This window comes from Ostrea edulis, chromosome 2, assembly GCF_947568905.1.
Source record: "Ostrea edulis chromosome 2, xbOstEdul1.1, whole genome shotgun sequence".
Lineage (NCBI taxonomy): Eukaryota > Metazoa > Mollusca > Bivalvia > Ostreida > Ostreidae > Ostrea > Ostrea edulis.
This window is the reverse complement of record NC_079165.1, coordinates 63,992,743-64,019,036: the sequence shown is the minus strand read 5'-3', so window position 1 is coordinate 64,019,036 and position 26,294 is coordinate 63,992,743. Positions and strand designations below refer to the sequence as shown.

Here is a 26,294-nt window from a genome sequence, read left to right as displayed (position 1 = left end):
ATATTTGAAAGTGTGTTTGGACACAAGTATAGTAAGAAAATATGTTGAGAATTTTTTGATACTAAATTTATGAGACAGCAACACAAGAATACAACAATATCAGGCCTCAACCGTGCACAGCTTTTTGTGCGCCGTAAATCGAAGGTTTTTCTAAGGGGCGGATATGTAGCTCTCCGTTCCGTCAAAATATTTTTTCAGAGAGCTACGTTTCTGCAGCTAGTTTCGAACCTGCAGTCTACATACAGATCAGCAAACAGCATGCTAATGCGAGCTAGGCGATGAACTTTGAAATGAATGGACAAAATTTATATTGCTGATAATCATATTTTCACTCATGGTTTGAAAGGAAGTCAACCATTATGACACTGTAGAGTACCCCCTTGAAACCATTACAGTGTTATGAAGAATCAATGGAGAAACTCTAATTTATGTGTAAATTGTATAGAAAAGTCACATTGTACTTTTGCTATATTGGTATGCAAGCAATATTGTGCTGCTTGAAGCATTTGGGAATTTCTTCAAATGAAAATAATCCTTAAAGTTTGTATTGTAAGAAACTGTCTTCTCCACATGCAGGTCAGCGGCACACTTGGACGGAAAAAGAGGACAGACTTGTAACAGTTTTTCACAGAGGAAATAAATGATGGAACACAAAAAGGAAATAAGGGAGCACTAAACAGTAAGAAACTTTTTAATATTAGTTTTTCACATATGAATGAATTTACTTAAATTAAATGATATACAATTTGTTCTTGTTGTTAGGCATAACAAATTACCATATTGACCCTTTCCTCACTTGTAACCAGTGCCCCCCAAATTTAAACATTTCAACTTCAATATGTTTTTGTTGTTTTTAGCGCACCTGAGCCAAAGGCTCAAGTGAGCTTTTCTGATCAAAATTTGTCCGTTGTCTGTTGGCGTCGTTGTAAACTTTTGACATTTTCATCTTCTTCTCAAGAACCACTGGGCCAATTATAAACAAACTTGGCCAAAAACATCTTTGGGTAAAGGGCTTTCAAGTTTGTTCAAATGAAGGGTCATGCCCCCTTCAAAGAGAAGATAATCTCAAAAATAGGGTTGCATCATTTAAAAATCCTTCTCAAGAACCACTGGGCCAAAGGAACTGAAATTTTCATGAAAACTTCCTGACATAGTGCAGATTAAAGTTTCTTCAAATCATGGCCTCCGGGTAGGTTGGGGCCACAATAGGGGATCAAAGTTTTACATTGAAATATATAGGGAAAATCTTTAGAAATCTTCTTTTCAAGATCCAATGAGCCAGAAGAGCTGAAATTCACATGAAAGCTTCCTGACATAGTGCAGATTCAATTTTGTTCAAATCATGGCCCCCAGGGGTAGGTTGGGGTCACAATAGGGGATCAAAGTTTTACATGAGAATAAATAGAAAAAATATTTAAAAATCATCTTCTCAAGAACCAACGAGCCAGAAGAGATGAGGTTTACATGAAAACTTCCCGATATAGTGCAAATTCAAATTTGTTCAATCATGGCCCCCGGGGGTAGGTTGGGGCCTCAGTAGGGAATCAAAGTTTTACATGGGAAATTGGGAATAAATAGAAAAATCTTTAAAAATCATCCTCTCAAGAACCACTGGGACAAAGGAGCTGAGATTTACATGAAAGCTTCCTGACATAGTGCAGATTCAAGTTTGTAAAAATCATGGCCTCAAGGGGTATAGGTTGGGGCCACAATACGGACTAAGGTTTTACATGAAAATATATATGGAAAGTCTTCAGATATGGGCCAAGGTAACTCAGGTGAGCGATGTGGCCCTTTGGCCTCTTGTGTTTTTTGTTTTGGTCAATATTTGTGTCTATCAAAAAATTAGTGATTTTTAGATGATTTTAGTTTTACAACCTGGATTTAAATAAAACTAAAGCAGTGTTAAGATATATGAAAATGGAAGACTAGTTGTGATTTTGGATGAAAAATCGAAGGACAATGCAAGCTGAGATTTTAGATAATATTATTCATAAAAACCTTCATATCATATACTTTATTAGAAATTTAAAGTTATTACAGGTTGTTTATTATGGCATTTCATATTTAGCTGGGAGTATATCAGAGCAAGAACTATTTGCTTTTATTTTACAGTCAAAAATAAAATGAAGAGCTTTATTCAGCAATATCCAGAATTTCTTAAGGACTATGAAGTGTCTAAACAAAAATTCCTGATCAGAGTGAAACTTTTAAACTGCAGAAGAAGGAAAAGAGAGGTGTATTTCCACAATCTTGGAAACATTGCTCAGTAAAAAATTACATTATGGAGTCATCATTTAAAAAGTTGACAAAGTGAACATGTATTTCAGCTCTACATCTACAAGTTTCATGAAAGTTTAAACATGGGGTGTTGTTGGAGTGGTAGTACCTTTGTTCTAAGAAGCAAGTTGATTCAAAGCAGCACACTTTTTATCTAACAAACACAAGAAAACAACTACATGTTAAAAGCATCACAGATATTCTTTATCGCAAAGATCTTAATGGTGACAAAAAATACTTTTTTCTCAGTAGCGTATCTTTCAACAGCAGTCTTAGCAACACATCTACATGCCCTCATTAAGTTTTGTAAAGGTTTGAAATCTGGGTGTAGGTGGAGTGGTAGTACCTTTGTTCTACACTGGTCCACACACCACACACACATTTCAGACTCTTACATCCCCTTACACAAACAGCACTATATAAACAGTCTTTTCAGCAAAACAAATGCCAAGCTATTGTATATTTACCCAAAGGAACACAACTTACATTTCCAATTTGTGTATCTGAAACATGTATATCACCATGTCTCCATACAAAACGGCACTATTCTTTTCAGCAACACATTACCACCCAAGTCAATGTATGATGTACTGTTATGACATTGATAATAACTTCCAATGATATACATAGGCTAATGTATACAATTACATATTATATATTCTGGATGATCTAAATCTATAAATCTTTTAATTTATGAAATGTATTCCATTTCTTCTAAAAACATCTACATAATAATTTTTGCATGCTTTTCTACTTTGTACACATTTGTCCAAGTGGTAACAAAGTTATTTAACAAAGGCGAATTGCCTCTACATTTGCAACTATACACAAAGTATTTTAAATAATAATTAATCAAATTGATCATTTCATTTTCTGAGCTACCCAGCAAAAAGTTTTTTTTATCAACAACAATATTTACTGAAAAAAAATCCCTAAACCAGGACTGCACATTCTTGAAAAATAAAACAACATTTTCACAGTCATACACAACATGCTCTATTGATTCCTTTTGTTTTGCACAAAACGAACATAAATCGTTGTCTATTTTCTTTATTTTTAACAAAAATGATTTGTGATTAAAATTTTATGATTTATACGATATTGTACCTCTACATTTGTAGATATCTGTATCCTTTGTAATAGTAAAAACATTTTTATTAATTGTATTCCACTCTTCTTGAGAGATATCAAATTTTATATCCCACTTCTTTTGACCTGTAGGTTTTTCTTCACAATAATTAAAAATTTGGTAGTTTTTTCTTGTTTCTTTTAAAATACATGAAAGGGGCTATATGTAGAGGAATAGTAGGTTCTTGAACTTTTATAAACTGGTTTATTCCATTAACTCTCATTGCTTTCTTCAATGCTTGTCTTAAACCAGAAAATGAGATTTTACTTTATACATTTCCATGAATTGATTATAATTCATGATATCTCCATTCTCATCTAACAATGAGTTAACTGTATATACATTATTTTCACACCATTCTTTCAGATATAAAGTTTTTCTATTTATACCTTTATGTTTTCATTGTACTATAAAACACTGTTAACCATAAGTTCAGAAGATTTTTTTTCTCAAAAAGAAAATACAAAAATTTCTCACAAAAGATACTACAATAACTATTTTTACAGCAGCACAAAAACATCCTGTAACAAAAGTCATTCAGCAACACATCTACATGCCCTCATTAAGTTTTGTAGATGTTTGAAATCTGGGTGTAGGTGGAGTGGTACAGTATATCCGCAACGTTATTCTTGACATGATAAACAATAGAGCACGATACACGCACGATAGGATAGGATACATGCACGATACGATAGGATACACGCATGATACGATAGGATAAACGCAAAACCTGATAAACGATCTTCACGATAAACCTGATATAAACGCAAAACATGATAAACGATCTTCATGATAAACGGAAAACCTGATAGGAATGTTGTAAATTTAGAAACGAGTTAGACAGAACGAAATTTTGATACCTACAACATAATTACATTATGTTGATAATAATATTGAAGGATTTCAATGTTCATTATATACCTACATTACGGACAATGCAGATTTTTTGTTTTCTGCGTTCTTGCAGTTGGCAAAATCTATAGGTAACTCAGGAAAACCGCGTTCTCATCGCGGGATGACTATCAGTTACCTGTCCCCGTCGCGGTAACATTTGTTTAAAACATTGATCGATTTTGTACCATATAATTTCTTTCACCCAAGGTCGTACTTTTTATTATTATTATTATTTATGTTTTTTATGCCATCACAGCTAAAATAAAAAAACTAAAATGCATACGGCATTGAATTCATTATTTGATATCTATATGAATTTTCTCAGCCAATGATTCTAAAACTTATATTGTACGTCACCTAATGTTTAATATATAAATTATACAGGGAATTCACTAAATGTAATATAATGTAGTGGTATCATGCTTCCGTAGCTCTCTTATGCTAATGTATATTACCTTGAATATGAAATAAAACCAAGTAATATTTTGTGTGTAGCGAGGAGGGGGTTATTTTGCATCAAGCTCTAAGTTCACGGCTCATTCAACATCTCAAGTTATTTTCATAAAAAAATCAACCGCACTACACCTGTTAGATATTTTTACACTATGAATGATAATTGATAGTCATAAGTAATTGGAACATAGTTATTTGAATTGATATTTTGTTAACAAAACATAAATAAACTGTTTAAAAAGCATAAACAAAACCCCGCTTGTTTTAAATTCACAATTTTGAAACTCTTAGTGTGTAAAAAATTCAAATAATCATCAAAACCAACATAAATTTCCAGTATCTACACGTACGACTATTGGTACATGTGTACATGTACAAAGTAAAAACAAAACAACGATGACAGCGGAATTGTGCCCATTTGAGCAGAATTTTGGGGGATGCAACACCCTTGCACCCTTTTAAAACTTAATCTTCTAATGGGTGAAATACAATGTCTCTGAGAATGTTAGCTGTCAAAACACGGGTGATACACAAAATCAGATATAAGGACGCGCACAAGTTCAGCAGTTGCTGTATAAGTAGCATACAAGTGAAAAAAATCGGAAGAAAAAGAACCATTATTAAAATATACATGTATGTGATAAACAATGTAATTTACTGATTTTTCCTTTCAAATCGGAACTCCCTATTTTTCTGTTAGTGTTAATTACCAATAATTGTTTCTAGACAAACAAGTGTTTATGAACTTCAGATGAAGGAGCTTTCAGATTTACTGTCCTCGGTTTTCTTGACAGACCACTGCCTACTTTCCAGACTACTTAGAATTAAATTGTGATAAATTTTCACTCTCTCTGGACAGACAAATACATGTAGCTCTTCTTCTGCCTTAAAATCGACAACTTTATGTCCTCCTTCAAATATACCGTCTTTCCTCGATTCCTAAAAATAGCTTCTTTAACAAAACGAATAAAGGTTTCGGAAAGTATCATACTTTTTCATTAGATTTTATATACGATCCCGATAGTTTCCGAAGCTACACCATAAACGATTTTCACGATAAACGGAAAACCTGATACACGCAAAACACGATAGACCTGATAAATGCAAAACATGATAGAAAACAGAAAACCTGATACACAATAGGATAGGATACACGCACGATACGATAGGATACACGCACGATACGATAGGATACACGCACGATAGAGCACGATAGGAATGTCAAGAATAACGTTGCGGGTACTGTAGTACCTTTGTTCTACACTGGTCCACACACCACACTCACATTTCAGACTCTTATCTAAAACTCATCACATCCCCTTACAGAAACAGCACTATCTAAAATATCTTCTCAGCAACATGACCACTCAAGCTAGGACAGATTTTCACCTTATATACACAAAAAACCCACATTCATGTAATTGTACCCAACACAAGAAAGAACCGAGAAAGATTGAAAAGGTACTACCCTAACCAACCTACATCACCTCGCAGAAACAGTGCTTCATTTATGTCCTGAGGTAAACACGAACTACAGTCACAAGCCTCCAGGAGATGATCATGGACTTCAAGCAGTGACCAGAGTTGACCAAAGACTACATCCACTAATTGCACAGATTTGACCATAGACTACAACAAGTACATAGTAGTTGACCATGAACAACAATCACAAGCAGCCAGTGGAGGAAGGTAAACTATAGCTGGATGGACTACAATGGATGTCTACAATGGATCACCATGGACCTAAAAAAAATAGTCGGTATTTAATTTGTTTTGTATGTTATATGATATATCTGTACAGTGCATACACTGTACATGAAGTACTCGCCTAATGCAATAGTTATACAAGTGTAACCATCAAATCAGCATTTATTCATAATAGAATTCCAGTCTTTTTGTCTATTTTGTCTTTAATCCAGATTATTCTATATATGTAAGAAATGTGATTAAAGCCTGGTTTACGTTAACTACGATGACCGTCCGATTAATTTATGTATGAATGTCCATGAGATTTATAGAGCATTGTAAGAGGCCATGGTGTTCATGTTTACATTAAATATGGACATCTGTTATCATGACATTGTTTGCAGCTCCTCCAAAGAGGTCAGGTTAATCCATACATTGACTATATGGAAATTATTTTAACATTGTGCATTTTATGTAATAGTCTCTGCTAGATATCCACAATTCTCTCTTTGAAATTGTATGGAGCCCTCACGACTCTCGTGCTATAGGCTGTGCGAAGTCAGTTCTTGAAAACTTCCAACCAACAAGACAATAGGTCCTGCCAGTTAGACATACTGCTTACACTGGATATGCAAATTGGATGTAGTTTATTATAAACTATAATGGAATACTGCAAATTATGAGAAAATAAAAATTTCCATGATCAGGGCAATTCTGTGAAATGACCATGGAGAGATTGTGGAATACATTGTACGTCATGTGCACAGGCTATGCACTTACGATTCTTAAAATTTTGAAAACTTTAAACTTAACAATATCATAGAGGCCACAGAGTTCGTAATTCCGGATGAAAATCTCGCATTTGCCACCAGCCATCGCATGGAAACCAGACAGCATTGTATATGGACAGAATCTATGGGAATATCAAAGGACAAATTTATGTAAACCAGGCTTTAGATGTGAATTCATTTTATTGATAGACCATGTATGTTAAACTTCATCAAAAATGTTATGACAAAGACTTTAGGCCATTTGTTACTGCAACGTAGGGAGTTTGTTATAGATGTATTTAATTTCATGTTGGATTAGATATCGTAATTTTTCGTGCCTGGGAGAAAACAACGAAATTGCTTGTTTCACTCTTTTGATAGAGAAATCATGCTTCATAAGAGGTGTTTTAAAGAACCATTAATAAAAATTTTGGTGTAATGAGCTACCTTAAGCATACTTTACCAGTCGTATAACTTTGATACAAAATGGCAGTTAAATTGCTTTTGATATTACATACACAGATAGCATAGGAATCACTGTGCATTATTGGTATATCACTACATTCTTCATACTTGCATGACTACTATGGCTTGTAACCATAAACAAAAACAACTTCCTGTACAATCATTTTTTATGCCCCCCGCCACAACATGGTTGGGGCATATAGTTTACCCTTTTCCGTCCTTCTTTCGGACTTTTTTTTCTAAATGCCTAGAGATATTGAATTGATTTTTAGTGTGCAGGTGTAAATTGATGAGTTACAGATTTAGTTTGAGTTTTGTTCTGGTTCCTAGATTTTTGATGGAGTTGTGCCCCCTTAACTTAGAAAAATTACTCTTACAACCAGTTTTCTGGACTTTTTTATTGCAATTGTTTGTCGTCCATCGTGTGTTAACAATTGAACATTTTTAACTTCTTCTTGGTAACTACCAGTGCAATTCTTTTCAAATTTGGTTTGAAGCGTCTTTGGGACAAGGGGGACATAAATTGTAAATTTCAGGACTCCAGCACCCCTGGGGCCTTAGGGACGGGATAAAAACTGCCCAAATTGACCAATTTAAAAAAAAACTTCTTCTCAAGAACCGCACATGTGTAAGAAAAACTAAATGCATGATGATGTAGAGCAGGAAGGCCTCTACCAAAATTGTAAATTTCATGATCCCCAGGGTAGGGGTTTTGACCAAAATTGGCATATAGTGTTTAATGTGTAAAACACTTAAATAACATTTTCTTTAGTGCTATTGATACTTTATTGAAACTAAATGGATATTTAGAAAGAACAGGTAGTCCTTTACCAAAATTGTAAATTTGATGATCCCAGAGGTAGGGGTTTTGGTATCAGAGTAGGGCCAAAATGGTCAGTTGTTAAATTGGGTGAACAATAGACATTTTTAACTTCTTCTTGATAACTATCATTCTAATAATTTTCAAATTTGGTATGAATCATCTTTGGAACAAGGGAGACATAAGTTGTAAATTTCAGGATACCTGCATGCACCCCTGGGACCTTAGAGGCAGGGTAAGAACTGCCCAAAACTGACCAATTTTCAAAAATCTTCTTCTCTAGAACCACACGTACTAACGAAAAACTAAATGCATAAAGATATAAAGCAGGAAGGTTTCTACCAAAATTGTAAATTTCATGATCCCCAGGGTAGGTTCTGACCCCAAGGTGGGGCCAAACGTAGTATATAGTGTTTATTCATTTCATGTGCACAACAATTCAAGCATGCATATGGTCCTTCCTTTATGCAATATTATTTAATTGTGATTTCCCGCGTTTGCAAGGGATTTCATCTAGCATATTATTAACTCATCTGAGCTGAAAGCTCAAGTGAGCTTTTCTGATCGCCTATTTTCTGTCATCTGTCTGTCCATCTGTAAACTTTTCACATTTTCGTCTTCTTCTCCAGAACCACTGGGCCAATTCCAACCATAATTGGCCAAAAACATCCTTGGGTGAAGGGCTTTCAAGTTTGCTCAAACGAAGGACCATGCCCCCTTCGAAGGGGAGATAATCACAAAAATGCAAAAATAGGGTGGCATCATTTAAAAATCTTCTCAAGAACCACTGAGCCAGAGGAGCTGAAATTTACATGAAAACTTCCTGACACAGTGCAGATTCAATTTTGTTCAAATCATGGCCCCCAGGGGTAGGTTGGGGCCTCAATAGGGGATCAAAGTTTCACATGGGAATAAATAGGGAAAATCTTTAAAAATCTTCTCAAGAACCACTGGGCTAGGAAAGTACAAATTTACATGAAAGCTTCCTGACATAGTGCAGATTCAAGTTTGTAAAATCATGGCCCCTGGTGGTAGGATGGGGCCACAATAGGGATCAAAGTTGTATATGCGAATATATAGGGAAAATCTTTAAATATGGGCCAAGGTGACTCAGGTGAGCGATGTGGCCCTTGGACCTCTTGTATTATGTAAAGCCTTTCATCAGTGTATACACTTTTGAGGGCATTGAGGATTTAAGAACACATTTTATTTTATACTGTTGCTATTAGAATTTAGCTTAGATATTCAGAACAGGATTTTGTTTTTAGATTTCATATCCCTTGGGACTAGAGATACTTTTAACTAGACAAGTAATCAGTTGACCGATAAGGCTTGTGGGTCTCTTGTTGATGGAGTTGTGCCCTGTTTGAAAAATTAATGTTAGGACCAGTTTTCTGAAATTTTTCTAAATGCCTTGAGATATTGAACTGATGTTTTGTATGCAGGTGTATATTGATGTCGAGTTACAGATCAAGTGTGAGTTTTGCTCCGGTTCGTTGATTTTTGATGGAGTAGTGCCCCTTGAACTTAAAATTTTTAGACTTTTTTCTATATGCTGTGAGATATTGAACTGATTTTTTGTATGCCTGCATGCAGATGTGTATTACTGAGTTACAGATCAAGTTTGAGTTTTGTTCCTTTTCATTGGTTTTGATGGAGTGGTGCCCCTTTAACCTAGAAAAATTAATTAATTTATTTTATGACTGTTAAAACATATGAATTTAAGGCTTATTGTTGAAATCTTCATTTCACTAAATGTGTGTAACATACAATCTGAATACCACATTCAATGCTATACTTTGATGAATTTCCTACATTTGAATTTACTGCAGGTGAGGCAATTCGTGCCATGCCAAAACATCTATTTAATATTAGATTAGCAATTTAAGTTAAAGGAATCATAATGTGTACTGTTTGAGAATGATTTTAAGAAGGAAAGATTTATTAGTCATGTGAAAGTTTAACTAATCTTGTTAAAGTTATATTGTGAGAAGATAAGGTTTTTACCAATGTTTGTAAAGTTTCTGTACAGTACACATTTTATATTACTCATTATAATGTACCATGCAATTATGTAACTGTACATGGATACTTTAAAATGAGCTACAATGAGCCCAGAGGTTCTGGGTGAAACCCCTGCCTAAGAGCAGATAATACAGTTGATGGAAACTTCCAATTAGTTGATACCTAATATTAGATTTGATTGGAGATCAAATGTTAAAGTAATTATATATATCACTGAATTTGTGCAAATTTAGGTATCAATATATTTGAAAAAGGGTTTACGTTATAAAGCAATTGTTAGTTTAAATATTTAGAGACTATTTATAGAATATGAAAATCATATAAGATTTTTTTTAAAAATGTGGGAAAGCTTTTTTGCATTGATAAATAGATATTAAAAAACATAATTATGAAATATAATGAGGAAATGGATTACAATACCATGCAGATTATTTTTAAATTGAGGAAACTTAGTAATCCACATCTGTTCACATAGTCCAATATTCATCACTTTTCTACACTACAAATATTTGTCAAGGTGTACACTTAAACAAAACCTAGTAATTAAAGAATCCTTAAGGTAACTCCATACTTGCCTGATAAAAGTATAGAATTTATTTGTATTTGGTTAAAGAGACACTACAGCTCATTTTGCGCAAAAATCATGAAATGACAATTTTCCCAGCGCTTTCTCAATTTTTGTTGCATTGTTGAAAGTATGAACTTTGCGAAAATAGCACTTATCTAAAGTTAAAAATTATCGTTTTAACGTAAAAATTAATACTTTTTGATGGCCTATACACAAAATATCGAGTCTCCTCCTTTCAATCTTCAGACGCATGCGCATAGACAGTAAACAGTGCAGCATGTCCTCCAGAGAGAGAAAGTGTAGTTGATAGATCTAGAATTTTGACAGATTCTGTGAGAAAAGAGGTAAAATTAGAATGAGATAAAACTCATACGTGAAATAAAATTTACCTTGGTATCAGTTTGACCGTTGGAAAACAAAGAGCTCGGAGAAACACATGTAACTCAGTGGCGGATCTAGGATTTCCGAAGAGGGGTGTGAAAGTCAAAGATTAGCCAAAGTAATCGGCCATTCTAGTGCAAAATTTGGATTTTCATTCACAATCTGTGGGGTAAAAAGGGAGGGGGATCCTGGCCCCCTAAATCTGCCATTGAGACTAGCTGCGAAGACACCACGTTTAAAAGTAAGTGCTATTTTTATCTGAACACGACACGTGTTAGTTGTAAAAACATCGGTCAGTGGGAACATGGAAGGTTTCTGTTGAAATAATGATTTATAATTACTTATTATAAGGAGCAGGGAATAATCTTATACTTGAAAGGTGAGTGTGGACCCCCTTGAAGGGGAATTTAAATAATTTCCTATACAGAACACCTTTGCTGTCATTCAAAACCACGTGATGTAAATAAGCATTCAAAAGTCCGAATCAGCATGAAGAAACCTTTGAATTCCGAACGATCTTCAAAGCGCAGTTGAGAGTAAATTGATGCATCCCAATTGTTCAAAATTGTCAGTATCGATATGAAATTTATCATTTTATCAATACATGGTTTTAAAAACACTTTATTAAAATGTGGAAAATGAGCTGTAGTGTCTCTTTAAAACTAATAAATTGTCAAAGAAAATATATAGGTTATTGCACTTTTTAAGATGTGAGACATACATAATGCAGCATAATATGATACAAGTCTACTCTTGGACAGTAGCACTTGAAAGCAAAAGGGTTCATGATCTAAATGCATTCAATTTGATGATAGCATAAAAAATCTATTTAGATAGTGTGATCATGTCGAAGCATATACATCCATATTATTAGCAAACATCCAGTTGAAAAAAACATTACCTGCAGGTCTAGCTGTTATACAAACTACATAATATGTAGAGCCGGGGGAGGGAAAACAGAATTCTTTTAAATGTGGCCTAAACAGAATCGTAAATATCAACATCAGAAAATTGTAATTATCCTTAAATAGCATTTTCAAAATTTTATAAAAAGTGGTAATAATATATATGATATTATTCATATCAATTTCATGAAACTATTTCTTTTCAAAAATATTTTTTAAGAATGTTTCTGAAAAATAAATAAAATCTATCACATAATGGACTTGATAAAGGAATGAATGAAAACAGAGTTATTGCCCTTGGATTCAATATTTTGAACCATATATCATATAGGATATAACTTAGAATTTTTAGATGTTTAACAAGATTTTTTTTTACAATACCTATCAGAAAGGACTGAACAAAATTTATGTTCTTATCATGCTTAAATCTATTGATGTTCCATGAGGATGGAACTACTTTAAATGTTAGTTGTCAAATGGTTTGCACACAAAATAGAAAAATGGTATACTAGTACTTATTTTGTTAATCGTAAATTTTAAATGGCTTAATGTTTCCTGCTGCTGGGGGACTCATGGCCAAAAGTGTCCATGGTATCGATCAATGTTAGTAAAACAAAACCACATATTCAGTTCACCTGAACTTACAAGTATTATATTCTTTAAAAATATTTTGTTATTTTATGATGCTGATTTTAGTGTTTCTACTGTTTGTTGTCAGGTGTCTGTCATGTTTCTGTACAACTTTTCATCAAGTTTATAACTCCTTCCAGAAAATGGCCATTTTCTGGCAGTCCTATACTGTAAATATATTATATTTGGCATATTGTTTTGGTACTTTCTGTCAGTCTGTCCATCTGTAGTTGAAACCATTTCTGAAAGGATGAATGTATATTGTTTGATGTCCCGCTTGAGAATATTTTCATTCATATGGAGACATCACCATCTCTATGGTGCCACACCTGCTGTGATACAGGACTTTGGTTTTTGCGATATCATCCGAAGGACCACCCCATTTAGTCGCCTCTTATGACAAGCAAGGGGGTACTAAGGACCTATTCTAACCCAGATCTTTAAGAAGTATACTACAGCATCATAATGGCTGACTGATCTTTTAAACATGAATGAAAATGTAAACATCAGCAATATTTGTAATACTATATTCCTTTAAAATTTTGCCTTAAGCTGGGTATAGCTCAGTCAGTTGATGTGTCGATCGACTGCTGATCTGTAGATTGCGACAGATACATATATAAACAGGGATAAGCAACTCCTACAGTGGCATGTTTACAACTTTAAATATGTGACGGTCCCACCTATAAATTCTTAATTCCTATTTATTGGTTTGATAATGAAGTTGTTGTTGATTTAAGTTTATTTCACTCCTATCATAAATTGGAATTTAACCTAGCATACATGTGTAACAAGTTTTGATCAACAAATATACTTATATTAACAAAAAAATATATTAACAAAAAAAATAGGCAAATTAATTGTAAACATTTTCTGAAATAGTTTAAATTGACTTATGTGTCACCTTTTGAAACTTCATTTTCATTTTACCTTGAAGTGAAACATCTAAAAATATTGTATCTGCAATGTTTTGCCATAATATCAAATTGGGGGAAGTTGCTAATTTCTGTTTTAATTATGCCTTTAATTGTGAGTTCAAGTCCATGAGTTAGGATTTTAATTTTTTTCCCCCAGATTACTTTTTACTAAAACTGCATAGGGGGTTACTGAATATAATAAATTTGAAAGTTTTCAATTTCCAGCTCCAGCTCACACAGCCTTGTCTACCTACCTGTCCAGCAGTCGGCCTACTGCACTGTACCTGTCAAGATGTTTACCTGTTTTCTATGTTTTTTGGTTGAAGCTTTGCCACATTTAAGGTAAGGCATTATTTTTATGCCTTGTGTTTACCATTACATCATGTAATACCTCGGTTACATGATATTAGCATCGCAGGTAAATCCAGCATTTTTGCAATATTTGCAAACGTGATGATATACTGTATACTTCTTGTCATATTTTGAAAAATGTTGTGTTGAGAATTTAGTATTTACACATGTGTAACGGGGAGAACAACGGACCAGACCGGGCCCCATGAATCTCTAGTCAGGTGCTCTACCAACTGAGATATCTGGCCACCAGCGATCGAAACTGGCTGACCGCTACATTCCTCCATCCTTAAATGTCTTCATACCAGAAGACATCAACCCCTGGCAGGCATTTTCACCTGTGAGTTCCAGGGGCTGGTCACAGCACCAAATGTAACAGGGAGAAAATGCAACAGACCAGACCGGGATTCGAACCCAGGCCCCCTGAATCTCTAGTCAGGTGCTCTACCAACTGAGATATCTGGTCACTGGCAATCGAACCCGGCTGACCGCTACACATGTATTTATGATACTCCAACATTTGAACCATTATGCCATTGAATATGTCGTGTTGAGCGTTAGATATTCAAATGTGTATTTATGGTATATATATTCAATATTATTGAATTTGTTGTGTTGAGCGTTTAAAACATGTATTTACGATATATTCAAATATCTGATTCAGAACCATTTTGCTAGTAAAATTTGTCATATTGAGCGTTTGATATTGAAATGTTTATGTATGATATTCTAGCAGTTCAACCACTTCGTTTACATACATGTTGACAGATAGCATGTGGTGATAGTTTACTTTGTTATAGTGAACATTATATTAACATTACAGGACATTATATCATTTGAGTGTAACAGGAAGGGAGAAAATGCAACGGACCAGACTGGGATTCGAACCCGGGCCCCCTGAATCTCTAGTCAGGTGCTCTACCAACTGAGCTAACTGGCCACCGGCGATCGAATCCCGGTCTGGTCTGTTGCATTCTCTCCCTTCCTGTTACATTTGGTGCCGTTGACCACCCCTGGTCTTGCAGGTGAAGGTCCTGTCAAGGGCGAAAAGAACCTGGGTTGTGTGTGTCTTCGAGGGCGAAGACAACTTAAGGAGGGAGGAATGTAGTAAAGAGGGCTAAATGGACTGTGGATATCGGCCTGGATAGCTCAGTGGTTAGAGCACCTGACTAGTAATGCAGGGGTCCCGGGTTGGATTCCCGGTCCAGCCAAAGATTTTTTCCTCTCTCCTATTCTAATTTCAAATTGGTGCCGTAGACCAGTCCCTAGAACTGACAGGTGAAAATGCCTGCCAAGGGATAAAGATCCTGGGTTGATGTCTTCAGGTGTGAAGACATTTAAGGAGGGAGGAATGTAGCGGTCAGCTGTGTTCGATCGCCGGTGGCCAGTTAGCTCAGTTGGTAGAGCACCTGACTAGAGAATTCAGGGGGCCCGGGTTCGAATCCTGGTCTGGTCCGTTGCATTTTCTCCCTTCCTGTTACATTTGTAATATGAAACACCAGTCCCCTATACTATACAATTAAGTAGCGCTAATGCTGTAAATGGAATTGTTTAGTAGCTGAGTCTTTTCAGTTGTTTTCAGAGAGCTACTAGATCAGTACCAGGTGTCCTGGAATGTTCTATTGGCGGACACACAATTGTCCTTTCCTTCAAAACAACCTGGACCATGCAGATGAGGCTAGTCACATAGCCAACCTCTGGTCTTGTTATCGTGGGTGTTTTTGACCGTGTCTGGAAGGAACTGCTGGTCTCCATCAGAATAAGTTGCACCGTCAACATAAATAAGTTGCAAATCGATTGATTGTATCTTGTTTACGTCCCTCTCGAAAATTTTTCACTCATTTAGAGACGTCACCAAGACCATTGAAGGGCTTCAAATTTAGGCCTTATGTGCTTGGTGCTTACGGCCATTGAGCAGTGAGGGTTCTTTAGCGTGCCACACCTACTGTGACATGGGGCATCCATTTTTAAGGTAATCTCCGAGGACCTGTGACATTCACACCTGCGATGCCGAGCATTTGGCGATGGAACTGTCACTACCTGTTTTAACGACTTACGTCTGTCTTGACCTGGATTCAAACCCTGGCCTTCCTCATGTGGGGAGAACACTCTAACCACTAGGCCACCGCAGCATATAAGTTGCATCTACCATGTTGCAAGTCATGTGGGTGATATTTGATAATTTTGGAAAATCTGATTACATTTTTCTTCATGTTGACATATTTATGTAAACATTATCTAATGATGTTCAATGGGCCTTTGCCAATTATTGTAAATGTGTGGCATCAGGTTGATCCATTCCACGGTCGGTCCATCCCTATAGTCCTTAGATGGTCTGTGCCCTGGTCGATTTGTCCCATTTTGCCTAGTCGATCCGGCTCCTCCAAATTTTTTTTATCAAAGATATAATAAATAATTAATTACTTAATTAAGAAAAAAAAGGGAAGTTTTGCATGCATATTGCAGTTAGTTATCAAACTATTAAAATAACTGTGGGAGTTCGGTATGTAAATAAAATTGTACAATTCAACCCTTAGGCTTTATAATTGTTGTTTGAAGTGCGATAACCATGCAGTACAATTGGTTATGAAAAAGTGTGCTCATTAATTATGGTAAAGACTTTGTTATTTAAGTTAGTACAGCAATCAATGTAAAAGTGTGTCCATGCATTAATCATTATGAAAACATATCTGAGTGAAAACAATTTTAGAGTTTATATACACAATTGTAATGTAACTGCATTGTTGTGCAATCTTCGATCATTAATTGCGAGCTTACAGTAACCTAACTCAGTGTTAGAAATTGGTTTAAAACTGGTATAGACCACAGGTCTATGCCAAAACAAGATGACATAGACATCATCAAATTGGCATAGAATTTCCTTTCCTCATAACGTTTATCAGATGTCGTCTGACCATGCTGGGTCCTATGGGATATAATTGCTTAAATCTAGAAATCGGCATACACAATTTGGTCTATCTAACTTACAATTGGCATAGACCAGTGTCATTTGACATATAGGCATTGTCTCTCGGTCTATGGTTAATTTCAAACACTGCTAACTATTAGAAGTTTTTTTAAATTAACAAAACTCCAGAAGTTCAAAAAATTGCTCAGAGCGTAGGAATATTTTTTGATCTACCAAAATAAAGGATTACCTCAAGGTTGCTCACTACACCCAGAAATAGTTTCTCAAATTAGTACCAATTGATTAAATTATAAAAGATGATATACAATAAGTATATTTGCCAAAAAGGCAAAAAATATACAAATTTGGAAAAAAACATGATTTTCAAACAAATTATTTCAACACATGATTGAAAACGTCTGGGGAATTTCAACTTGAGATCTGCGGTTCACCAGCCCAATGCTATAACCACTAAGCTACGATGATAGACAAACAAATCGATTAATACAAATAATTTCACAAAACATTTAAATCACCATCTTGTGACGTGGTGTCATACAGAGTATAAGCTTTAGTGTAGTGAGCTACGTAAAGCCAATCTTCAAAGTGGCACGCCCGTCATTCTGACAATGGAGTTTCCATACCAGTACTGTCACCGGGAGGTGCGACCCTGTACATGGCAACAAGCATTAGAGTTTGAAAAGTGAAAAAATGGCAATCGTACCTGCAACAAAGGTTTACCATTTTATTTATATTTCCTTGCTTTAATAACGTTATGGTTGTTTCATCATGAAGTATGTTATCTTATAGTCTGCAGTCAAGCCATGAATACCAGAGAGCATATCAAAAGGATTACCACCTGATGTCAGAAGACGTCAGAGGCACACACAATGAAGAGGAAATATGCAGATGAATTAAACCAATTCAGTACTGTAAATAACACTTGGAAAAATAGTTCAAAAACGTAGACATAGTTATTTTTTCTGGGCCGGATTGACTAGGGGATGTATTAACTAGGGAACGGTTAGTCTAGGGACGGATCGGTAATGGGACGATCGAATCGACTAAGATAAGATTGATAATGGGACGGAACATCTAGAAATCTAAATGTGTTTGTGCCAATAAATAAATATGCATCAATAAATATATTTGTATTTACGTTGCATGCATGCACATATGTTGACATAATTATCTTACACGTCGACATAATCTATAGAAAAATAACTTGCAAATAGGAGGCAGAAGTATGCCCCCATAGGTTATAAATCAAATTTTTAAATTATAGGACAAGATACTGAATTTTAATACAAAATTTAAAGTATGTTATCTTTTTTTTTTAAGAATCACTGTGTTCTGTTTGGAAAAATATATATATCAACCGAATTAATAAATTACAACATTTGAACTATAGTTCCAAGTCTCAATGACTTTTGCCATGAAAAATGAAATACACGTAGGCCTAGGTAGCAGGGGACAGTTTCGCACTATAGGCGCGATCAAGTTTCTTAAAAAATGGAGAAACCCCATATTTGAAGTGATATTACATGTGTAAAAATGTGTAGAATAATTTTAGGATACATTTCAAGTGTAGCTGAATGCTTAGTAAAAATTATGATATTCAACATGTAGGTGTCACCATGATGCCTAGTATATAGATGGGTGCAAATACGAAACTAAGACACGTGGTCAGCAGCTGAAGAAATTTAGACTAAAACCTAGAGGGTCCAGGAAATGGTAGGTAGCTCAGAGGGAAGGTGGATGGCCCCATATAAAAGGTAGATTTTTAAGAAGGTCAGACAGGGTTCTTGATTGTGCACAGCATCTATATCCCCTCGCTTGGTACTGTGGTGGTGTGGGGGTGGTGCGGATTTAGCCCAAATGACAGAAAATCAGAGCAAGAAGGGGGCACCTACTCAGGGCATGTTTTGTGCAGCAACACCTGCATGTATGGATGACATTTAATATAGGGCCCTAATTTAATAACTACCCTAATATGAAATACAAATATTGAGAAAACAGGGTAGTATGATTTTTCATTAATGCAAGGTGAAGATAACGAACAGTGATCAATCTCATAACTCCTACAAGCAGTACAAAATAGATAGTTGGGCAAACTCGGACCCCTGGACACACCAGAGGTGGGATCAGGTGCCTAGGAGGAGTAAGCATCCCCTGTTGACCGGTCACATCCGCCGTGAGCCCCATATCCTGATCATTAATCTGTCATAACCTGACTTAGATGTATACCCCCTTCCCACATGTTGAACCCCCGCCCCCCCCAAAAAACTGTCCTCTGCCACCTTTAAGAAAATGATATTTTTTTCAAACCCCTAGAATTCAGCCAATTTATGAATTTTAGAAAGTTAAATGTATCACATATTGGATACCATGTTTTTTTTCAATACAAGTATTTCATAAGTGTCACAGTAGCTGTCAACTAAGTCAAGGGGGTAAGCTAAGCCATATAGTATGGAAAACCAGAATCTGGTCAAGTTTCATAGTAACAAAAAGTCACATGTAAATCAGCTTAGTGGTTAAAATAAGGGTATTTTAGGTACTTTATATACCCTCTATACTTTATATATAGATTACATGTAGATTTACATGTTGTACATGTAATTAACCGATTTTACTCATACAGGTCTCCAATACAGAATATCATAACCACCACACTTATTCACAACACCATGGCACATATTTATGAAATAGCACTTACAGACAGAGAAACAAGTCATTTTAAAGACATTTTTACACAAAAAACACAGTTAAGACCATTTTGTCATTTATGGATAGGTGCTGTCAACAAGGATGGCTATGGCATTTATCGTCCAAGTTTTAGAGGAAAACAAATTAAGGTTACAGTTCACAGATTTATTTTCTAAATTAATAACATGGATAATTTTGACACATACATGCACATATCACACTTATGCCATAACAAACAGTGCATAAAGTTACCACATTTGTCCATGGAACCGCAGTCGGTAAACAATTCGCGGAAGTCTTGTGTCGCCGAGGGGCAATGCATTGGTCATGGAGCACACAGACCGTGTCTCTTTCAGTGAGGTAACACATTTACACCATAAGAGTGTTCGTTGGAGGTGGAGTGTCTTGCATTGTTGTACAGGGACAGTTCTCTGAGTTTTTTGTTGGTTTTTCGTCGTCTCGTCAGGTAACGAGATGCTCGGTATTGGTTGGTTTGTTTGCGCTCACGGTGATACCTGTTCTGTTGATCTTTCTTGAACATGTTCTTGTAAAATGATCCACTGGATTTCTATTTCAGGCCCACCTCCTTAGCCAACAGGACAACACTTCTGCCAGACCCATGGGATGCTGAGTGGACTGCTGAGTGACACATGGCGTTAAAGTTCCTGGCCCCAGTTGTGTTCTTGGGAGCATAAGTGAAGACCCGCTGGTGAAGATTCTCACATTTGTTGGTTGTGGCGAGTTGGCAGACCTCTCCAGAATTGTTTACAGATGACAGACTGAATACTGTCCATGTCTGCATAGTCAAGGCCCAGATGTTTTCCGTGCGGAAGGAACTTGGTGCTGTAGCCCGTGAGATGGGCTGTGCAGGTAAATGACATTTTCATACAGTTGTCGTGTAGGCCTGAGAAACATGGCAGAACATTAGGGACTGCATTCTCGGCATGGTGCTGGAAAGACTGGTCGGTCCGGCACAGTTTCCTAATCTTGACGAGCTCGCATCGGATCCGGGCTCAGATACAGGTGGCCAGTCTCTGCATGTAGGCATCTCTGTCCTGTCCAGTGGGTAACATGGTTTTTAGTCGGATGTTTCGTACATTTTTTGCAGGGTTCTTAGCTTGTGGATGAAGCAGTGCTGAATTGGTACTTCATTCTCTCTAGAATAGTCCCTTATGGTCTTTTGGATCTGAGCACTGGCATCACTGGTAATGGAACAAGGTTGAAGTATGTTATGATTTTGAATAAAGTCCAAATTTTTTCTTAACAATTTTGATTCACTGGAAGCAATGGTGTCTTCAGAGTTCTAGTTCTCTTTGCATTGTTCATGATTTTCACAATTCCTCTTGCAGCATAACTTATTGGCAGTTTGGAGGGCCAAAACCAGTTTTCGGGAGGTGTTGTTTTCCACCGAAGCTCTGGGTTGCTGCCTCGAATCCTGGCTGTGGCCTGTTGTTGTAAGAGGTGTCAGTCTCGATGTGGACTTCGTTTCCTCGACCGAGAAATTGGTTGACACGTCAGACATACCGCTGATTGTCGATCATCGAGGCTACGTTGATTTCCTCCACTCTGTCACACATCTGATTGAGTTTCCGCTGCAGACCACGGCTGTCAGGTGGATTTATGTTGAGGCAGCACATAAGGAAACGTGCATCAGACACTCCCATCTTAGACTTGGTGAGAGCCAGTACCAGTCCATCATTGAGGGCACTTGATTCCGGTCCTCAAGTCTTCTTGACAGTTGTGTAGAGCTGCATGTCTGGTGAGTGGAAATGGCAGTTTAAGCAAATGGCTCTGACAGTCACACATAGTCCTAGCCTCTTAGAAATTGATAGAGTGATTGAAGGTCTGGCACACTGGTGAACTGTAGAATTTTGTAGAAGTAGGCCTAAGGAATGTACGTTAGCAATGATGTTTTCCTCGCTGTTGATTTCCTCTTCGTCATTCCATGTACATGATTTTACAGGCTTGGCAGGTCGCAGTTTGGTTGGGAGGATGAGATCTTCAGTGGACATACACACAACATCCCAGTATTCATCAAGACTTATACGGTCCCACTCTGTGTTTTGGTCACATGTACTCGAACTAGCAGGTGCATCAACGTCTCGGAGGGCACCAGCTCGGGTGTCAGAATGCTGAGGGAAATAGGTATGTCCTGGCTTGAAATAGCTTAGTTTTTTGCCTCGGTTTCTTCAATAGGTGTTTGTTGTCCTCATGTTTAATTCTTGAATTTCTTACAAGTGCTGTGCAGATGGGGGAGATGCTTGTATTTTTAGGTCTCCTGAGTAAACTCAGGTGACCTATTGCAATCGGTTGTCGTCCGTCGTCGTGCGTCGTCCGTTGTGTGTTAACAATTAAACATTTTTAACTTCTTCTTGATAACTACCAGTCTAATTCTTTTCAAATTTGGTATGAAGTATCTTTGGGACAGGGGGAACATAAATTGTAAATTTCAGCTCTCCAGCACCCCTGGGGCCTTAGGGGTGGGGTAAAAACTGCCCAAAATTGACCAATTTTCAAAAATCTTCTTAAGAACTGCACATGTGTAAGAAAAACTAAATGCATGGTGATGGAGAGCAGGAAGGCCTCTACCAAAATTGTAAATTTCATGATCCCCGGGGTAGGGGTTCTGACCCCAGGGCAGGGCCAAACTTGGTATATAGTGTTCATGTGTAAAACACTTAAATAACATATTCTTTAGTGCTGTTGATACTATATTGAAACTAAATAGATATTTAGAAAGAGCAGGTAGTCCTTTACAAAAATTATAAATTTGATGATCCCAGGGGTAGGGGTTTTGGTATCAGGGTCAAGGGCCAAAATGGTCAGTTATTAAATGTGTGAACAATAGACATTTTTAACTTCTTCTTGATAATTATCATTCCAATTCTTTTCATATTTGGTATGAAGCATCTTTGGAACAAGGAGGACATAAATTGTAAATTTCAGGATTCCTGCACCACTGGGGCCTTAGTGGCGGGGCAAAAACTGCCCAAAATTGACCATTTTTCAAAAATCTTCTCAAGAACCGTACACATGTAAGAAAAACTAAATGCTTGATGATGGAGAGCAGGAAGACCTCTACCAAAATTGTAAATTTCATGATCCCCGGGGTAGGGGTTCTGACCCCAGGGCAGGGCCAAACTTGGTATATAGTGTTCATGTGTAAAACACTTAAATAACATATTCTTTAGTGCTGTTGATACTATATTGAAACTAAATAGATATTTAGAAAGAGCAGGTAGTCCTTTACAAAAATTATAAATTTGATGATCCCAGGGGTAGGGGTTTTGGTATCAGGGTCAAGGGCCAAAATGGTCAGTTATTAAATGTGTGAACAATAGACATTTTTAACTTCTTCTTGATAATTATCATTCCAATTCTTTTCATATTTGGTATGAAGCATCTTTGGAACAAGGAGGACATAAATTGTAAATTTCAGGATTCCTGCACCACTGGGGCCTTATAGTGGCGGGGCAAAAACTGCCCAAAATTGACCATTTTTCAAAAATCTTCTCAAGGACCTTACACATGTAAGAAAAACTAAATGCGTGATGATGGAGAGCAGGAAGGCCTACCAAAATTGTAAATTTCATGATACCCGAGGTAGGGGTTCTGACCACAGGGCAGGGTCAAACTTGGTATATAGTGTTCATGTGTAAAACACTTAAATAACATATTCTTTAGTGCTGTTGATACTATATTGAAACTAAATAGATATTTAGAAAGAGCAGGTAGTCCTTTACAAAAATTGTAAATTTGATGATCCCAGAGGTAGGTGTTTTGGTATCAGAGTAGGGCCAAAATGGTCAGTTATTAAATGTGTGAACAATAGACATTTTTAACTTCTTCTTGATAACAATCATTCCAATTCTTTTCATATTTGGTATGAAGCATCTTTGGAACAAGGGGGACATAAACTAAATTTCAGGATTCCTGGGGCCTTAGGGGCGGGGCAAAAACTGCCGAAAATTGACCAATTTTCAAAAATCTTCTTCTCAAGAACCGCACATGTGTAAGAAAAACTAAATGCATGGTGATGGAGAGCAGGAAGGGCTCTACCAAAATTGTAAATTTCGTGATCCCCGGGATAGGGGTTCTGACCCCAGGACAGGGCCAAACTTGTTATGTAGTGTTTCTGTGTAAAACACTTAAATAACATCTTCTTTAGTGCTGTTGATACTAAATTGAAAGTAAATGGATAGAGCAGGTAGTCTTTTACCAAAATTGTAAATTTGATGATCCCCAGAGTAAGGGTTCTGACCCCAGGGTGGTGCAACACTTTGTATATAGTTTTTATGTTTAAGTTTGCTGATACTGTATTAAATCTAAATGCATACTTAGGAATAGCAGAAAAGGCTGGACAGAAAATGGTGAATTTCAATCAAAACCCAGGGTTATGACTTAAGGATGAGTTCAATTTAGTCATATGTTTTGATGTTTTAATGTTAATACACCTATTATTTAAAGCCTTTCATCAGTGTATGCACTTTCGAAGGCAGTGAAGTTTTAAGAACACATCTTGTTTTATACTGTTGCTGAACATTAGAATTTAGCTTAGATATTCAGCACAGGAAATTTTTTCTAAATTTCATAGCCTATGGAAGTAGTGATACTTTTTCACTAGTATTCAGGTGACCGATAAGGCCTGTGGGCCTCTTGTTTAGAGTTGTGAGTTAGGGAGGTATCTTGTTGTATAAATATTGTTCAAGAGATAAGCAGGGCTCAACATTAACTTTTTTTCCTACTTGTCCATTTGGACAAGAGACAAAGATATTTACTTGTCCGAACTTCAACTTCACTTGTCCGGAATTTTTTTTAAAAAGGATATTATATCGTCAACTTGAAAACTGTATTTAATTTACTTAATATATAGTCTATTTTTATACCTGCTTGATTGATTTTTTTTTTATCTTATTCTCTTGATAAAAACAACAAACGCAAAAAACGAAATTTTATCTAGACTTCCCATCTTGAATCAATAACTTCGTAAGATCCATGGATGCATTCTCTCACCAGAGGGCGCGCTACATTGTGGAGTGTAGCGTAACGCTCTCTGGTAAGAGATTGCAATGAGTGATTGAAAGTAGTACGCAATAAGTGAACACCAATCCCAATTGAGTTTAACTCAGCTAGTTTACAAAGCAATCGAAGTTCATTTTCCATGCATTATACATGTACTTCCGACTCTTAACTACCAATAAACTTCTCACAAAATTGTTTGGAGACTTCTTTACATAAAAAAGCACTTGTCCAATCGGACAAGTGCCCATCAATATTCACTTGTCCGAAATGTTTTTCCACTGGTACCGGACAAGCGGACAAACGTAAATGTTGACCCCTGGATAAGGTAGAATGTCCATTACTTGTCCTTTTCAAAACACATTTCCCAGAGTCAGGCCTTCAGATAAGCATATTAATCAGTTTGAGTGAGAGCACTAGTTCTGGTCTGTTTGATAATTACCTCCCTTTGACCATTAGCTGTTGTGCATACTACTTTTGTTTTCACCATCAGGAGGGCTTAGAAAAGAATTTAGGAAGATGAAATGGATTGAAAGTTTTGTTGGAGAGTAAGTCACTTAATCAGAGCCTATTTCAGGTCCATTCATGTAGAATATGTAAACATATAGGCAGTGAAGTTGGAAATTTTCTAGATTTTTAGAGCAGTTCTGTCCTTTCATCTTTCTGTAGTCCATCTTCTTCTACACAGGCTCTCATGATTACATGTACAGCATGTAGCACTACATGTTAGGTCACTTATACCATAGATACAATTTACATGTAACAGAATTTGTTAGGCACAGGGCTCTTATCGTGAACACTCTCAGCACTCAAAAATGACAACATCAGACACAGATATGTAGGGTTTATAAAAAAGTTTATTGCGAACAGATTTAGGGCAGTCGACGTGACAGGGTTGGTGTAGTTTCACTCGGAACAAGTCAAATTTCTCAAAAATATGAGATGACGTCCATCAGAAGGGATCTCTGGATTTTTAAAGGTAGCAGGGGACAGTTTCGCACTATAGGCCTGGTCAAGTTTCTTAAACAATGGAGAAACCCCATATTTGAAGTGATATTACATGTGTAAAAATGTGTAGAATAATTTTAGGATACATTTCAAGTGTATAGCTGAGTGCTTAGTGAAAAAAATGATATGCAACATGTAGGTGTCACTCACCATGATGCCTAGTATATAGATGGGTGCAAATGCGAAACTAAGACACGTGGTCAGCAGCTGAAGAAATTCAGACTAAAACCTAGAGGGTCCAGGAAAAGGTAGGTAGCTCAGAGGGAGGTGGATGGCCCCATATAAAAGGTAGATTTTTAAGAAGGTCAGACAGGGTTCTTGATTGTGCACAGCATCTATATCCCCTCGCTTGGTACTGTGGTGGTGTGGGGGTGGTGCG

At 36.4% G+C, this 26,294-nt stretch overlaps 1 long non-coding RNA gene across 10 annotated transcripts in view; it reads left to right on the top strand.

Moving 5' to 3' along the window:
* LOC130052261 (uncharacterized) overlaps positions 1 to 21,942 on the top strand; it is a 72,246-nt gene extending 50,304 nt beyond the window's left edge. For 7 of the 10 annotated variants that reach the window (XR_008800626.1, XR_008800622.1, XR_008800621.1 and 4 more), the window contains 6 exons: positions 577 to 679; positions 2,116 to 14,265; positions 17,993 to 18,114; positions 20,997 to 21,112; positions 21,238 to 21,647; positions 21,852 to 21,942. This is a non-coding gene — a long non-coding RNA (uncharacterized LOC130052261). Of the gene's footprint in view, positions 1 to 576; positions 680 to 2,115; positions 14,266 to 17,992; positions 18,115 to 20,465; positions 20,631 to 20,996; positions 21,113 to 21,237; positions 21,648 to 21,851 lie in introns of those variants that run through there. The other 3 variants (XR_008800627.1, XR_008800629.1, XR_008800628.1) reach the window with 3 other exon arrangements.
* Positions 21,943 to 26,294: the final 4,352 nt, after the last annotated feature.